Genomic DNA, 18,687 nt, shown 5'->3' on the forward strand with positions numbered 1-18,687 from the left:
ATTAGCCTTTTTACTTTAACGATAGTTCATATATTAATCTGTTTACTATAATGCTAGTTTATATATGAACATGTTTACTATAATGCTAGTTCATATTAATCTGTTTACTATAATGATAGCTCAAACATTACTATATTACCGCTAATTTGTATATTAGCCTGTTAACTATAATGCTAGTTCATATATTACTATATTAATGCTAGTTTGTACATTAGCCTATTTTTTATAATGCTAGTTTTTACTGTATATTAGCCTGTTTACTATAATGCTAGTTCATATATAACTGTATTATTGCTAGTTTGTACATTAGCTTATTTAGTATAATGCTACTTCATATATTGCTCTGTTTATTGTAATGCTACATTGTAAACCTCTATACCATAATGCTAGTTTATATATTACTACATTAATGTTAGCTTTTATATTAGCCTGTTTACTATTATGCTAGTTTTGCTTTAGCTTGTTTACGAAAGGTTGTCAACCATCCAGTAACATACGGAATCCTCCCGCAATTGTAATTTAAAAGACCGATTTATTATTGAATCAATACAGGACGTTATTTGTTTCATACTTTTGAGAATCTATGGTAGAGAAATATTACAGGTTGGACTGCTAAGACACAGTCAATATTATGAGAAAGACGCATATAGTGGACAGAAGGAAACCCCTCCTCTCCGTGGCCCAATTTTAATTGTCATTAAAATTATTATTTTATTTTTTTAAGCTAGATGCTGTGATGTAATCTGGCTGAACACAATTTTCTGAGACTGGTTTTCGGCCCCCAGTGTATGAAACATAAAGATATCATTAAAAGAGTGAGTTCTGATCAATGTACAGACAAAACCTTGGTTTTATTAATAGAGATGTACACAGGAAAATACGTAAGTAAACCCCTTATTTAACTTACATCACTGTGTTGCTAGTTTAAATAACATTATATATAATTTCACGTTTTTTTCGTGAATTTCTCATGAATGAGGGTGTTAAATGAATTGTTAACATTTCAATCTGTTTACTAGCGTATTAAAGCTAGTTCATATATTAGCCTATTATTAGTAGTGTGTGTGTGTGTGTGTGTGTGTGTGTGTGTGTTTTGGATTAGGGCTGTGTTGCTTTGGCATTTCAATGTAATTCTAAAACTGTGTATAATTTAATTACATCAGTGCTATAGAGATCAGCATCAACAGAGAACACACACACACACACACACATATATATATATGCACTCCCATGATTCTCCCTGAGTGCACTGGAGTGAGTGGCACTGCTGAGAAACGGTTAATCACACAGCAGCAATGTCATTAGCACAGAGGGCATTGTGGGTAAGGACGTGCTGACTTTGGCCAAGTCAGGTGTTTCTGCACTGCTTAATGTGGAGTCCTGCTTAATGTGCACATGGGAACGTGAACACACACACACACAAACATTATAGGTTGACTTCAAAGAGCAAAATGATGGGCAGTGAGGCTTCAGTGCTTTGTGACAAACCTACTGACCTGGATCAAAACACACACACACACACACACACACACAAATTAATATGCAGGACCAAAGGAGGTCGGATAAATTATATTAACGTAGGAGTGTAAAATTAAAACATCCTGTTGTATTTTCAGTCTTCAGGTTTATTCAACATTGGTTTCGTGCCATAAGGCCGGTCTACTGACCTCTTTTGGTTTGCTAATGAACTATGAGGGGCGTTTAAGTCAAACTGTGAATTTTTGATTGCACAGTGCACAGTTCTGAGAGTAAAAACTCCCTTTATCTCTCACGCTACACTAATGCACTTATCCCAGCGTTTCACTGGAGTTTGGATTCCATGAAGGTAGAAAGTTCTCTCAGCACTGTCTGTCTGATTCATGTCACAAATGCCCGGCCTCCCTGGAACTCAGGTCAGGACTGTACGGGGGATGTGGCAATACACATGTGGCCATTAAGAATGCGCGTCTTGAGGAAAGAAACCTTATGAGCTGCTGAGGCAGTGCGCGGTCAGCTGTGAAGTTTTCAGGCACATGACGTACATTACCTGTAGGGGGCAGTTGTGTTTCAATCTCAGGTATTGCGTGTCTACTACTAATAATAATAATACATTTTATTTATAATGCACTTTATGTTTGAAGCAAATTTCAAAGTGCTACTGAAGCCAGTAATGTGTTCATCTCTCTTAGCTGCCTATTGACAGCAAGCGACAGAACTCATAAACATGTCATGCTCAAACTGTAAATACTGAGACATGTATTTATTCTTAAATTTATTCTTTCCTTTATTATTATTATTAGTAGTAGTAGAAGATGTACTTGCATTTTTTTTTTCCCTTGCTTTTGCTATAAATACTAAAAGTGCTACTGTACATGATTAACGTTATTATGTCGCTAACACGTCCTTATCGATCTCTCTCTCTCTCTCTCTCTCTATATATATATATATATATATATATATATATATATATTTTTTTTTTTTTCCTTCTTCTTTTTTTCTGTTTGTTCCATTTCCAGTTTTTGTTTCTTGAACCTGTTCAAAGAACTGATTTTAATAGTATTTTTCCATATAATTAGTACCTTTGGTTAGTGGATTACAATAGTCATTGTACTGTAGCTTTCATTCGTGATAGTTGTAAAGTTATTAAACCGGTTCCGCTGGTGGAAAATTGGGGGTTTTAAGACAAATTAACAAGACAAAGCAGACGACTCCGCCTAAAATTAATTTGTCCAGCAAAGCATAAAACAGATAAAAATAAAAATATTTACTGGTAGCAATTAAATCAAACTTTACAGTTGGATTTGATACTTTTTTAACATTTTGATTCCTGAGATTAACTTTAGTTTTTCCAGTGGGCCGTTGGACAACGTGGGCTCGCCCAGTCAGTACGCAATCATATTAAAAAATGACCAAAAACCATCGTATTGCATCTTTTTTCTACGCAGATAAATGAGTGCGTCAGTCATATGGGTGCCGCCGTGTTTGCGTGCCCTTGGTCTTGGGTGTGTCTATAATAAAACAACATAATTATAACGCTCAGAAAGAACTGTTTGTTTGGGGTAAAGTGACTGGTGTGCCTAAATTTTTTCAACAGTTTCAGAATATACGCTTCATATACGCTTCTTTTGAGAGAAACAAAAACATAAAGCCGCCTTCATTAAATTGTTTGTTTTCCTGCGACTAAGAGTCTCATCACCGTATTGTGTTTTATATAAGTTTTATATCAATCGCTGAAGCAACGTAAATATCAATTGCTTTTATTCCTTCATTCAGCAGAAAATACATCACACTGGTAGTTGTTAGCATTAGCATAAGTTATGGATGTAGCTTTAATGTATGTTTTAGCTAGCTGTGTTACAGAAAAACTGTTTCCTGATCCCTATTCAGAAGGTAAAGACCATGCCCACTTAATTTGTTTTTATTCATGGACAACCAGGCAAGTTGATTCTAAATCAAACCTGATCACACACACACGCACGCACACGCACACACACACACACCAGCAAAAATCTAAATAATTTATTAGAGCTGCATGTGCATTTGACCCAGAACCAATTTCCTATCCTAGTCACAGGGTTTCTGGTTAGTTTTAAATATAGTGACTGGTTTTCTATGCTGGGATCCCAGATTGGGTCAGTGTTAAAAATGGAGTGGGCAGGGATGTGAAAAGTATAATAGCAGGTTTAAATAAACTACAGTTTTATTAAAATTCTTATTAGACGTCTTTCCATATATGGTTTGTGATTCTAAACACACTGTTGCGTGTTGAAAAAAAAGGTTTCCTAAAGAAGACAAAAAGAAAAATGTGGAAAAAATCAAATAGATTTTACTGATAGTGTTTGGATACGCAATATCTCATGTTTCCAGCTTTTACTTTGCCTGAGCCTCGACTGCTGCCTCTGGTCTCCGGTTCACGGTGCTTAAAGGTAAAACGTTCTCCCGTTGATGACCCAAGCTTTCTGTTGTCTTTCAAATTTATGATTTATTTAGTACAAATTTAACCCTTTTCTTAGGCAAACTGGTATTTCCAGGGAAAGAGAATAGTGAAATTTGTGCTAAATACACCGTAACTTTAAAACTCATCTCGGTTGGACTGCAGAAGTTACATATAAGGAATGCATTTGTGCAGTGCAACTTTGGAATGCATTTATGGATGGAACAAGGGGTGTGGAATTCGGCCCCAATTACATGGTATTAGCATTCTTGATGACAAACTGTACAGTCTTTGTTCAGAGGAAGAAAATTTATTGCAATGGTACTTACAGTATATGCACCTTGACTTAGATTTATGACAGAGTTGAAAAAACCCGAACTATCCCTTTCATAACAAAAACTTACTTGCAGAAAAATGCAACAGATTCGATGCATACATTTTATCATAAAATTACGGCGGGTGTTTACTTCTTAATTGTCCCGGTAAAAAAAAGTATTTGAAAGCTTTACAGATTAATTAGATAATTGATTAATTAGAGAAGCTGAGAAAAAATATTCCCACTGAAGCAGACCGAAACCTACTGGTCTACTGTCTCTAAATTTAGCCTTACCTACAGTAATACATTCTACATAATGGATCGGAAATAAATCTATCAACAAAGAAACAACAGTCATTTCACTTTGAGCTTTTCCCTTATCTGTCATCAACACTGATGGCAACCCATAACATTTTTCGGTCCATGGTCAGGAAACTCTCCAGACCTTAATGCGGGTGAGAACCTCAATCTGGGCAATCTCACAAATTCTGTCAATCTTTAAGCATTGATTCTGCAAGAATAGGCTCCATCAGTCAAGAAGTGGCCCAGAAGTTGCTCAGAGCATGCCATAGTGAATTGCAGAGGTCTTGAAAAAGAAGGATCAACACAGCATATTTTTCATAAACTTTATGTAATTGCCAATAAAAGACTTTAACACTTATGAAATGCTTGTAATTCTACTTTCGTCTACCATAGTATACCAACATCTGACAAAAACACTAAAGCAGCAGAATTTGTGAAAATGTATATTTGTGTCATTCTCAAAACTTTTGGCCACGGCTTTAGTTAAGATGACCAGGTGATTGCTATGAAAATTATGATGTTGTTACTGGCACCTATGAGGAGTAAGGTATGCGGAAGCTACTTTTGTAAAAAGTGAAAGAGAAAATATTATTACAACCATAAATCAAATGTCAGTCTTGCTGTGTGAAAATATGCATTTAAAAATGCACCAAAGTGAAAAGTTTGACCATATGTGCTAAAATAATACTACATTATTTACTCAAACAAAGTATATATATATATATATATATATATATATATATATATATACTTTGTTTATAAACTTATTTCAACACTGCTGTCATTCCAAAACCATGAGTTGATCCTTCTTTGTTGTTATAACCAGGTACACTCCTCTGGGAAGGTGTTTCTCTAGAACATATTTTTGGCCATGGGAACTATTGTTCATTAATCTACAAGAGCATTAGTGAGCTCAGCTGCTAATGTCGGGATGTCAAGGAGGATCTAGTTTCAGTTCACTCCAAAGATGTTCAGTAGTGTTGAGTTCAGTCAAGGACACCTGAGTTCCTCCGGTCCAGTTTAACTTAACAAGCCATGTCTTTATGGAGCTGACTTTGTTGATCTCAGAATCAGGAGCATAGTCATGCAGGATAAGGGTTTAAAAATCTCAGTTCCAGTAAATGGAAAAGACATTTATGTATTCTAAAATTTAATGAAGAACAATTTATTGAAGTGATGGTCAGCAGGGTATATAACAATCCACAATACCAAATAAATATTGTAAATAGGAAGATGTAATATGTAAATATTAGAAAAGGAAGCTACAGCATGAACTAAGGACATTTAAAATGACTGGAACTGGGTTAAGAACCCTTTAACAGATTGTTAAAACCTTGAAGGACCTGCTGTTAACTTTGGGGAAGAAATGTATGCAGAAAAATATCTGAATGGAGATCACTTAAACACTTGGTAAAGGTGCTCACTCGCATGCTCACCGTCTATATCACTTAATTCACAGGGCACTAGTATTTCAGAGCATTTAGACACTGAGTTACAGATCAGAAGGTCGGCGGTTTGAGCCCCAGCTACACCAGGTTGCCATTGTTGGACCCTTGAGCCGACCCTACACTCTAACCCCAGCCATGCTGGGATATGCAAAGTGGTGTGCAGTAATGTATATGTGACAAATAATGGCTTAACATACTGTTATACAGGGTCGAAGGAGGCCTGGAGCTTATCCCAGTAGACTTGGTGCATGAGACAGGGTACCAATCCATTACACGGCAAACATACAATCACACACTATAGGCAATTTGGGAATTTGCATGTCTTTAGACTGTGGGAGGAAATCAGAGTAGTCAGAGGCAACTTAAAAACCATGGGGAGAACATGCAAACTTCACATAGACCCCAATCGAACCCTGACTATGGTATTGCAAGGCGACAGTGCTTACAACTAAGCTACCATGACACCTTTGGTGAAGCTGCATGTTAAAAAAATCTACATAAAAAATCAGAGCTATATTTCATAGTAAAAGTAATAGCAAATCCATACACACAGTGTGATAGGAACTTACAGGATTAGGACTAAACTGTTAGACTCATTAGAAAAAAAGGCTTCAGTTTGGTAGGGAGCATAAAGATTGGACTTTGGAGCGATGGAAAAAGGTCATATGACCTGATGAGTCCAGATTGAGCCTATTCCAGAGCGAAGGGTGTGTCAGGTTAGGAAGAGACGTGCATAAAGTGATGCACCCACCATGCATAGTGTCCACTGTACAAGCCTCTGGAGGCAGTGTTATGATCTGGGGTTGATCAGTTACTCAGGTCTACACTCAGCAACGACCTGAATGTACTAAATCACTAGGTTATCACATCTTCTATAGAAAGTATTCAAGGACTAAGAGTGTGAAAGAGTGGCTCTGCGAGTCTGAGGAGTCATTTTCACACATGAACTGGACACCACAATGTTTGCTATATTTAAAGCTAAAGGTGATTGAATGGCATCTTTCTTTGGCGTGGCAGTGTAATTATACATCTTGTATACACTCATTAATACATCTGGAGATGTTTAGGAGATAACGCATCAGCAATCTGAAAGTGCGAGTATTGTATGACCTCAAGGCACAAAGAACGCGGATACAGAGAAATAGAATAAACACCAAGAAGCCAAGCGGTGAAATTGAAATAATTGGGGCAGTTCCAATGCAGGAGGAAATACAACACACAACAGACGTTCAAGAAAAAAAAACTCAAAGGAAATTGCTGTGTTGCATACAGTATAAATAGTTCAATCGCCAGTCTGTGGTTCACATGAAAGTTAACACACAAAGGATTAAGAAGGAAACCACCTGGCTCATTCATAATGTATCAAAAATTCTTGATAATCTTCCAGTTCTTGATAGTGCTGGTGTTGGTGAACAACTCGACACAGTGGTGTACGCCATGTTATACTTTTACATGTCCAGAGCAGAATTGTAGTGGCGGAAAAGTGCCTGGTATGTGCGGTTGCTGCGACGTGTGTGCCAAACAACTAGGCGAAGACTGCGGTGGCCTGTACGGGATGATAGGGACATGCGACAAAGGCCTTGACTGTGATCTTCCACCTCAATATGTCAATGAGACGATTGTAATTATATACCTTGTAGGAGTTTGTAAAGGTATGTATATGGAGTATAGTCATGTTTGTGCAACTTTGCTCAATTTTGTTTAGTGCCCAGGTTTGGGTTTTATTTGTTCGTATTTGCTATCAAAAGCTATTGTTAAGAAATTTCCTTTGATAGCATGTTAAAACTAGTTATTATAGCTACATTATTTGTACTTTTTTAAATATCAAAACGGCACAGTGGCTTGCTTGATGGCTTCCTGAAGATCGTGTACAGAAATTTGCTTAATGCTTTTGGCTACCACTGTACTGTAGAACATTTTTTTTTATACAGAAATATACATAATTTTTTTATATAACATTTTTGTTTGTCCAGAATCCATAAATCAAACACATATTTCTTTAAAGTTAAAGTTTGGATTAAGTGTTTGTTTGTATTTTTTTCTCCCCTGATCATTATGAACCTTGAGTTATTAATAAATGTACTAACACTTACAGTAAAACCCACGCCAGGACCTAACGCAACAACACAATCAGGTGAGTCTTTATTATCACTATACATTATTTATAATTTTCCATAAAGTAAAACATTGTCTGCAGTCACAGTGTACAAAGAGTGACATTTCTGTGTTATAAGAGGGGCGTTCGGGCCAAACTGGGACTCTCCCTATGTAAAATATTGTCCTACATTTTGGAGTACTCTAAAAACAGTTATTTTAAAATTAAAATCCACACAAATATGTATTACAATATGGTGCAGAATAAGATTATTTTGTTTTGTTCATAAACTCGTTTTGTTTAACTTATTCATGTACCAACAACTAATCGAACAGATAAATCCAACATAGAAATTGAAGTACTGAAACCATCAAGTGAGAAATTATTACTACTACATTAATTATTATTTTCCATGTCGTGTCTGTGTCTGCAGTCTTTTAATGTCTTATCTTAACTAGGTATTATAAGACATCAAATTCAAATTCAAATTTTATTTGTCACATACACAGTCATACATAGTACGATATGTTCAATTCAATTCAACTCAATTCAATTTTATTTATATAGCGCTTTTAACAATGGTGATTGTCTTAAAGCAGCTTCACAAAAATTAAAGAAATTCATTAAAAAATAAATAAATAAATAAATAAATAAATATGCAGTGCGATGCTTAGACAACTGTCCGTCACCTTAAAATAAAAGTCTATGAATAGGAAATAAATATGAAAAAGAAAATAGAAGGTAAATTTAACTAAGAAAGAATAAAATAAAATATAAAATTACAATAAAATAATTGTACAGTACAAAATATACAATATAAAAAATATAGAGGCATAAGAAAAACAGCTGTACAATATAGAAATATAGAATTTATGGACTTTTTGTGTGGGAATGAAGTTAAATAGAAATGGAAATAAAAATGGAAATGTCCAGAGGGTGTGCAAATGTGCCTGAAAGAGTAATGATTTACATATCCACATCCACATATTTAAAGTGTCTTGTGCATCAGGGTAACAGAACGTCCAGGGGGTGTGCAAATATGCTTGAAATCGATTTATTTAAAGTGACTTGTGATAGAGTCATTTAATTAATGTTCACAACATTAGTTAAATTCTTCTGGGAAAAATTTTAATCGTCTTTATAGATAATATTGTAAAGATTCAATCATATGTCAAATGTGTAAAAGAAAAATCCAAGGAGAGTCTTATTGAATGTCTTTTTTTTCTCTAATCATTAAGAAATCTTTAACGTTGACTCATTATTAACAAAGACTGCACCAACAATCGGAGGATCAGCGGAAAATGAAGCTCTGACTGGATCTGGTGAGGCTTTACATTTCTGATTTCTTAAAGCACACATTTTAACTCGAAATTGTCACAACCAGTCAGAGATATGTGTAGAAGTTTCAGTCATTTCACCGAGAGCCTTGTTTATTTATCTTTTTAATAATTTTTGCACAGATGGTGTTGTGAGTGTCAGTTCCACACTGAAACCTGAAACATCATCAGTACAACAAGGTACGGTTTAATAAGGTTTTGCCAGTAAGGCCATCAGGGTAAAATACAATTTTTAAAAAACAGTTTGATTTTTTTTTTTTACCCTATTGTGACCTCATATAAGAAGAGCTCTTTCTCCAGCTTGTTGCTCAGCTCGGCAGTTCTGTAGGGGGCATGGCTCAGCGGTACTGTAGCTCATTTACAAAGACACTAAAACGTATGTAAAGGGGGTAAAATAAAGGCCGTTTGATCTCAAAGCCCAACTGTACCTCATCATGGTGAGGTCGAGTTGCAGGCAAATACAACTCTGGCCTGGGGAAACCTCCAGTATTAGTCCAGTACCTCCAGTATTCTGCCATCAAATTCCAAGGATAAACCTACAGTAATACAGAGTCAAATATGTTAGAGGGTATGGTAAAGGGTAGGGTCTACCACCACAGGAAGACTCATTATAGATGGAATCTGACATTCTTGATGAAGAGGTAGTACAGGCAGTTAAGCAGCTGGCCAATTAAAAGGCACCAGGAATCGATGGCATACCAGTAGAGCTCCTGAAACCAGACCAACTGCAGCACTAACTAATTGAACAGGAAAATCCAATGTAGAAATTGAAGTACTGACACCATTATTATTATTATTATTATTATTATTATTATTATTTATTATTTTCCATGAAATAATATCAGCAGTATTCTGTGTCTGCAGTCTTTTAATGTCTTATCATAAGACTTCTGGGTAAAAAGTTTAATTGTCTATATATAGATTATATTGTAAAGAACCAATATTATGTCTAATGTCCCATTATTTAAAAAATGCACCAACAATTAATTTTACAGCGAAAATCACAGGAGGAAATGAAGCACTGACAGGATCAGGTAAGGCTTTATTACATTTCTGATTTCTAAAAGAACACATTTTAGCACGAAATCGTCACTATCAATCAAAGATATGTGTAGAAGTTTGAGTCATTTTACTGAGAGCCTTATTTATTTATCTTTTTAATTATTCGAGGGCTGAGTGGTGGATTTGTGGATATCTGAAAAATAATCTCAATAAAGCGTTGACATCATTATCATCCAGGAAATGGCTACTTGTCTTGTCAATTGGTTGACAAAACACTATATGAGAGAAGAAAAAAACTGCTGTGGCATTTTTTTCAGAGATAGGATGGAAATGATAAAATTTGCATAAAACCCATTTTCCTGCAATTCAGATTACATAAAAGAAATCAGACTCCAGAGGAGAAAAAAATGGTGCATAATAAGCATAATAATTGTTTAAATTTGGCCGTTAATACAAGTAAAGTATCATACAATGGCGAAAAAAAAGGTATGTAAACCTTTTCGAGTTTTCTGCATTAATTTGTCTTAAAATGTGATCTGATCTTCATCAAGAGTATTGACAAATATAAAAAACTAATAAAAAAGACAGTTTTCTTGTCAAAGTGATTGTAAAGATTTCAGTAGTCTACAGTTACTGGCAAATGGAGACACTTTGGGATTGTGGCTACTCTACCAAAAAGTAGGCGTCCACTCGAAAAGGACCGAAGAGCACAACGGAGACTCATCAATGAGGTAAAAAAACAACCCCAAGTGACAGCCAAAGATTTGAACTCATCACTGGAACTGGCTAACATCTGTGTTCATGAGCCTACAGTATGTAAAACATTGAACAAGCATTGTGTCCATAGCATGACACCACAAAGGGAGCCACTTCTTACTAAATAGAACGTTGGTGCATGCCTGAAGTTTGCGAAACAGCACTTTGACACTCCACAGCAGTATTGGCAAAATGGTTTGTGCACTGATAAACTAAGATAAATCCATTTGAAAAGAACATGTAGCACTACATCTGGCGTGAAAAGGGCAACATCATTCCAACTGTAGTGTATAGAGTAGGAAACATCATAATTTGGACCTGCATTGCTGCATCAGGGCGTGGCCAACCAAGTCACAGAGGGGAAGATGAATTCCCAAGTGTATCAAAAAAAAATTTAGGATAAGGTCAGAATGTCTGTATGTCAGATGAAACTCTTTAGAGGTTGGGTGATGTTACTGGACAATGACTTAAAACACCGGAGCAAGTCCACAACAAAATGGCTTCAGAAAAAAACAAAATCCGCCTTTTGGAGCGGCCGAGTCAGAGTTCAGACCCCAATAGAGATGCTATGGAATGCCTTCAAAAGAGTCATTCACATGAGACGTCTAAAGAATATGACAGAGCTAAAGCAGTTCTGCCAGGGCTAAAATTACTCTTGAACGATGTGCAGGTCAGATCCTTAGCTACAGGAAGCGTCTGGTTGAGGTCATTGCTTCAGGGGGGTCAACCGGTTATTAATTCCAAGGGTTCACTTACTTTTTCCACTATCAATTTGAATGTTTAATGTTATTACTCATCATATTACTCATCTTCTATATGGCTTTATACTGTATTCAGGGTCGCGGGGACCTGGAGCCTATCCCAGGAGGCTTAGGGCATGAGGCAGGGTACACCCTGGACAGGGTGCTAATCCACTGCAGGGCACAATCACACATACACACACTCGTTTACACACTACGGGCAACTTGGGAATGCCATTAGACTGACCTGCTTATCTTTGGACTGTGGGAGGAAACCGGAGTAACCGGAGGAAACCCACTAAGCACAAGGAGAACATGCAAACTCCATGCACACAGAGACGGAAATTGAGCCTGGCTTTGGGTATTATTTTAGGCACATTATATTTATCAATATTATTGACTTAGATAAAGATCAGATTACATTTTATGACAAATGAATGCAGAAAACCATGAAATTCCAAAAGGTTTACATACTTTTTCATGCCACTGTATGTTGAGATTTTTTATGATCTGTTCTTTTATTGTGGTATTATTGGTTTCCAACTAAGGGAGTTGGCATGGAATACTGATGTTCTAAACAAACAGAACTGAATGGTTTTCATCTGAGTGACACTAATAGGCATAGCACGGCGGTCAAGCAGGTTTAGAAAATATGGTGCATAAAAAGCTTATTTTGTTTTTCTGTTCATTATGTACTCTATTAAGTTCGACTCCAACAATTTATTTTACAGGAACAACCACAGCAGAAAATGAATCACTGGGACCTACAGGTGAGGCTGTATTACATTTTTGATGTCTGAAACACACCTTTTAATTTGAGATCATCACTGTCAATCAAAGATAAGTATTACTATATAAGTAATACAGTTTGAGTCATTTCACTGGAAATTTATTATTATTTAATTATTTAATTATTTTTGCACAGCTGTTGTTGTGAGTGTCAGTTCCACACTGAAAACGGAAACACCATCAGAACAACAAGGTAAGGTTTAATAAGGTTTTGTCAGTAAGGAAATCAGTGTGAAATACATTTTTAAACAGCCTGTTCATTTTTTTTCTTCTATTTTGACATCCATTAGAGGAGCTCCTCCTCCAGCCTTGTGCTTAGCTGTGAGAGTCTATAGTGGGCGTGGCACAGCAAAAACACTGAATTCAAAAAGGGGTTTGAGGTGTATTTCAGCTGGAACATTAACACATACTGTATTTGCTCTGAGATCTGTGTTAAAAAAGGATTGCCAAGTTTAACTGTTACAGTATAGATAAAATGGGACCTTTAAATGTGCAATGTTTTAAAACATGCCCGATTTTGCCTAGCAGAAACACCTCAAAATGTAAATCATCAGCATAAAGGAAGAGCACCATAATCATCCAGTCTTGTCAACATGGTCCTTTTAGGGAAATAAAGCAGAGTGGAAATATTATTTTTAAGTGCTTAACCAGTTATGTTAGACCCAACATGCCTATTATCCTGAAACACAACTTGGAGAGAAAAAGTTTTTTTTTTTTTTTTTTTCCGGAGATAGGATGAAGGTAGTCAAATTGGAATAAAAAGTAAATTTTATTTTTAAAAATGTTACTTGCAATAAAAGTAAAGTTGCTTACATTAAGGTCTCTATTTACAATTTTCCTTACAACTTGTATTGTGTTTTTACTGATTTCCAACTAAAGAAGTTGACAGGGAATGCTGAACAAAAAAGTATCTTTGGTAAAGCATATTTAGCGTTACCACGACATAGCACGTCCAAGGCTCCTGGTTTGCTCCTGAGCTTGGGTTCAGCATGTTTTCTCAGTGTCCACTCAGGTTCTCTGGTTTTAAACTGGTATTATCACTACTGTACATTATTCACTATTTTCCATAGACTAACATGTTGTTTGCATAGAGTTCGTGTTCGAGCCAAACCAGGTCTTTCCTTATGTAAAATATTATCTTACTATTTAGACAACTCCAAATACGAAATCCTTTAAAACTAGACATAAATTAAAATCTACAGAAACATTTGTTACAATATGGTGCATAATGACCTTCTTTTGTTGTTCTGATCATTATAAAATCTTTTAGTTTGACTCATTAATCAATTAATGTATTAATTTATTTTACAGGAAAAAACACAGCAGGAAATGAAGCAGTGACGGAAGCAGGTGATGCTTCATTATTATTGCATTATTTACTATTTTCCATAAAGTAATAATGGTTGTATTCAGTGTCTGCAGTCTTCCTGTGTCTTATCTTAACTACGTATTTGTACAAAGACTTTTGGGAACATTGTGTGTATACAATTGAACTTTTATTTGTAAAAAAAAAAAAAAAAAATTTTACTTGATAAACGAGCAAGGTCTTGAAATATTAGTAGTACGTATACACTTTGTTTCCAAGCATCACGTGATTACAACTAAGTCAATGGTTCTTCTCTTACGCGCACTGTGGCGCACAGATTCTTTGGCTGACAACTTTTCGGGTTGTAGCCACCGGGTGGCAATATTGTATAAACAATCTATAGTAGTTGCATTCGCGGTGGTGTTTAAGGATCGTATGCCCAGCGGCGAAACTTTAGGTCGCTTGAGTACTGGATAGTCCCAAACTTGGACTTTCCCTATGTAAAATATCATCCTACACTTTGGACGACTCTGAATACAGTGCTTTAAAACTAGATGTAAATTAAAATATACACAAACATTTGTTACAATATGGTGCATACTAAGCTTCTCATGTTTCACTGATTATTATAAAAACGTTTAATTTATTTTTATACATTTATACATTATTTACTATTTTCCATGAAGAAATATGGGTTGTATTCACTGTCTGCAGTCTTCCTGTGTCTTAACTTAACTATGTATGTGTACAAAGACATTTGTGACAGTATTTTAATCTAATATCCTAACAATGAACCAATGATATGTCTACTGTGTAAGAAATGTTCCATGAAGAGTCCTTAGCACACAGAGTGACAATTCTGGGTTCTACAAGGGGTGTTACATATAAAGCAGCACAGTGCTTTAAAACTAGACATTAATTAAAATCTACACAAACATTTGTTACAATATGGTGCGTAATAAGCTTATTTTGTTGACAGAAGCAGGTGATGCTTCATTACTATTACAATATTTACTCTTTTCCATGAAGTAATATGGGTTGTATTCAGTGTCTGTGTCTTATGTTAACTATGTATGTGTAAAAAGAACAGTTATGTTAGACCCAACATACCTATTATTCTGTTCAGAGCCACAACTTGGAGAAGAAAAGGCTGCTATAGGTTTTTTTTTTTTTTTTCATTTTCTTTCGGAGATAGGATGAAGGTAGTCAAATTGCTTTAAAACTAGACATGAATTAAAATCTACACAAATGTTAATTATAACATGGTGCATAATAAGCTTATTTTGTTTTTCTGATCATTACGAAATCTATTAGTTTGACTTATTAATCAATAAATGTACCAACAATTTATTTTACAGGAAAAAGCACAGTAGAAAATGAATCACTGGGACCAACAGGTGAGGCTGTATTACATTTTTGATGTCTGAAACACACCTTTTAATTTGAGATCATCACTGTCAATCAAAGATAAGTATTACTATATAAGTAATACAGTTTGAGTCATTTCACTGGAAATTCATTATTATTTAATTATTTAATTATTTTTGCACAGCTGTTGTTGTGAGTGTCAGTTCCACACTGAAAACGGAAACACCATCAGAACAACAAGGTAAGGTTTAATAAGGTTTTGTCAGTAAGGAAATCAGTGTGAAATACATTTTTAAACAGCCTGTTCATTTTTTTTCTTCTATTTTGACATCACATTAGAGGAGCTCCTCCTCCAGCCTTGTGCTTAGCTGTGAGAGTCTATAGTGGGCGTGGCACAGCAAAAACACTGAATTCAAAAAGGGGTTTGAGGTGTATTTCAGCTGGAACATTACACATACTGTATTTGCTCTGAGATCTGTGTTAAAAAAGGATTGCCAAGTTTAACTGTTACAGTATAGATAAAGTGGGACCTTTAAATGTGCAATGTTTTAAAACATGCCCGATTTTGCCTAGCAGAAACACCTCAAAATGTAAATCATCAGCATAAAGGAAGAGCACCATAATCATCCAGTCTTGTCAACATGGTCCTTTTAGGGAAATAAAGCAGAGTGGAAATATTATTTTTAAGTGCTTAACCAGTTATGTTAGACCCAACATGCCTATTATCCTGAAACACAACTTGGAGAGAAAAAGAAAGTTTTTTTTTTTTTTTTTTTTTCCCGGAGATAGGATGAAGGTAGTCAAATTGGAATAAAAAGTAAATTTCATTTTTAAAAATGTTACTTGCAATAAAAATAAAGTTGCTTACATTAAGGTCTCTATTTACAATTTTCCTTACAACTTGTATTGTGTTTTTACTGATTTCCAACTAAAGAAGTTGACAGGGAATGCTGAACAAAAAAGTAGCTTTGGTAAAGCATATTTAGCGTTACCACGACATAGCACGTCCAAGGCTCCTGGTTTGCTCCTGAGCTTGGGTTCAGCATGTTTTCTCAGTGTCCACTCAGGTTCTCTGGTTTTAAACTGGTATTATCACTACTGTACATTATTCACTATTTTCCATAGACTAACATGTTGTTTGCATAGAGTTCGTGTTCGAGCCAAACCAGGTCTTTCCTTATGTAAAATATTATCTTACTATTTAGACAACTCCAAATACGAAATCCTTTAAAACTAGACATAAATTAAAATCTACAGAAACATTTGTTACAATATGGTGCATAATGACCTTCTTTTGTTGTTCTGATCATTATAAAATCTCTTAGTTTGACTCATTAATCAATTAATGTATTAATTTATTTTACAGGAAAAAACACAGCAGGAAATGAAGCAGTGACGGAAGCAGGTGATGCTTCATTATTATTGCATTATTTACTATTTTCCATAAAGTAATAATGGTTGTATTCAGTGTCTGCAGTCTTCCTGTGTCTTATCTTAACTACGTATTTGTACAAAGACTTTTGGGAACATTGTGTGTATACAATTGAACTTTTATTTGTAAAAAAAAAAAAAAAAAATTTTACTTGATAAACGAGCAAGGTCTTGAAATATTAGTAGTACGTATACACTTTGTTTCCAAGCATCACGTGATTACAACTAAGTCAATGGTTCTTCTCTCACGCGCACTGTGGCGCACAGATTCTTTGGCTGACAACTTTTCGGGTTGTAGCCACCGGGTGGCAATATTGTATAAACAATCTATAGTAGTTGCATTCGCGGTGGTGTTTGAGGATCGTATGCCCAGCGGCGAAACTTTAGGTCGCTTGAGTACTGGATAGTCCCAAACTTGGACTTTCCCTATGTAAAATATCATCCTACACTTTGGACGACTCTGAATACAGTGCTTTAAAACTAGATGTAAATTAAAATATACACAAACATTTGTTACAATATGGTGCATACTAAGCTTCTCATGTTTCACTGATTATTATAAAAACGTTTAATTTATTTTTATACATTTATACATTATTTACTATTTTCCATGAAGAAATATGGGTTGTATTCACTGTCTGCAGTCTTCCTGTGTCTTAACTTAACTATGTATGTGTACAAAGACATTTGTGACAGTATTTTAATCTAATATCCTAACAATGAACCAATGATATGTCTACTGTGTAAGAAATGTTCCATGAAGAGTCCTTAGCACACAGAGTGACAATTCTGGGTTCTACAAGGGGTGTTACATATAAAGCAGCACAGTGCTTTAAAACTAGACATTAATTAAAATCTACACAAACATTTGTTACAATATGGTGCGTAATAAGCTTATTTTGTTGACAGAAGCAGGTGATGCTTCATTACTATTACAATATTTACTCTTTTCCATGAAGTAATATGGGTTGTATTCAGTGTCTGTGTCTTATGTTAACTATGTATGTGTAAAAAGAACAGTTATGTTAGACCCAACATACCTATTATTCTGTTCAGAGCCACAACTTGGAGAAGAAAAGGCTGCTATAGGTTTTTTTTTTTTTTTTTCATTTTCTTTCGGAGATAGGATGAAGGTAGTCAAATTGCTTTAAAACTAGACATGAATTAAAATCTACACAAATGTTAATTATAACATGGTGCATAATAAGCTTATTTTGTTTTTCTGATCATTACGAAATCTATTAGTTTGACTTATTAATCAATAAATGTACCAACAATTTATTTTACAGGAAAAAGCACAGTAGAAAATGAATCACTGGGACCAACAGGTGAGGCTGTATTACATTTTTGATGTCTGAAACACACCTTTTAATTTGAGATCATCACTGTCAATCAAAGATAAGTATTACTATATAAGTAATACAGTTTGAGTCATTTCACTGGAAATTCATTATTATTTAATTATTTAATTATTTTTGCACAGCTGTTGTTGTGAGTGTCAGTTCCACACTGAAAACGGAAACACCATCAGAACAACAAGGTAAGGTTTAATAAGGTTTTGTCAGTAAGGAAATCAGTGTGAAATACATTTTTAAACAGCCTGTTCATTTTTTTTCTTCTATTTTGACATCCATTAGAGGAGCTCCTCCTCCAGCCTTGTGCTTAGCTGTGAGAGTCTATAGTGGGCGTGGCACAGCAAAAACACTGAATTCAAAAAGGGGTTTGAGGTGTATTTCAGCTGGAACATTACACATACTGTATTTGCTCTGAGATCTGTGTTAAAAAAGGATTGCCAAGTTTAACTGTTACAGTATAGATAAAGTGGGACCTTTAAATGTGCAATGTTTTAAAACATGCCTGATTTTGCCTAGCAGAAACACCTC

The 18,687-nt window shown here is 35.2% G+C and overlaps 1 long non-coding RNA gene across 1 annotated transcript; it reads left to right on the plus strand.

The window, feature by feature from the left end:
• The first annotated feature begins 14,006 nt into the window (after positions 1-14,006).
• On the plus strand, positions 14,007-18,348 carry LOC128511799 (uncharacterized). The gene is made up of 6 exons (XR_008356211.1): positions 14,007-14,049; positions 15,364-15,402; positions 15,558-15,614; positions 16,740-16,778; positions 18,094-18,132; positions 18,288-18,348. It is a non-coding gene; the product is annotated as an uncharacterized LOC128511799 (long non-coding RNA).
• Positions 18,349-18,687: the final 339 nt, after the last annotated feature.

The sequence above is a fragment of the Clarias gariepinus genome, chromosome 24, assembly GCF_024256425.1.
Source record: "Clarias gariepinus isolate MV-2021 ecotype Netherlands chromosome 24, CGAR_prim_01v2, whole genome shotgun sequence".
NCBI lineage: Eukaryota > Metazoa > Chordata > Actinopteri > Siluriformes > Clariidae > Clarias > Clarias gariepinus.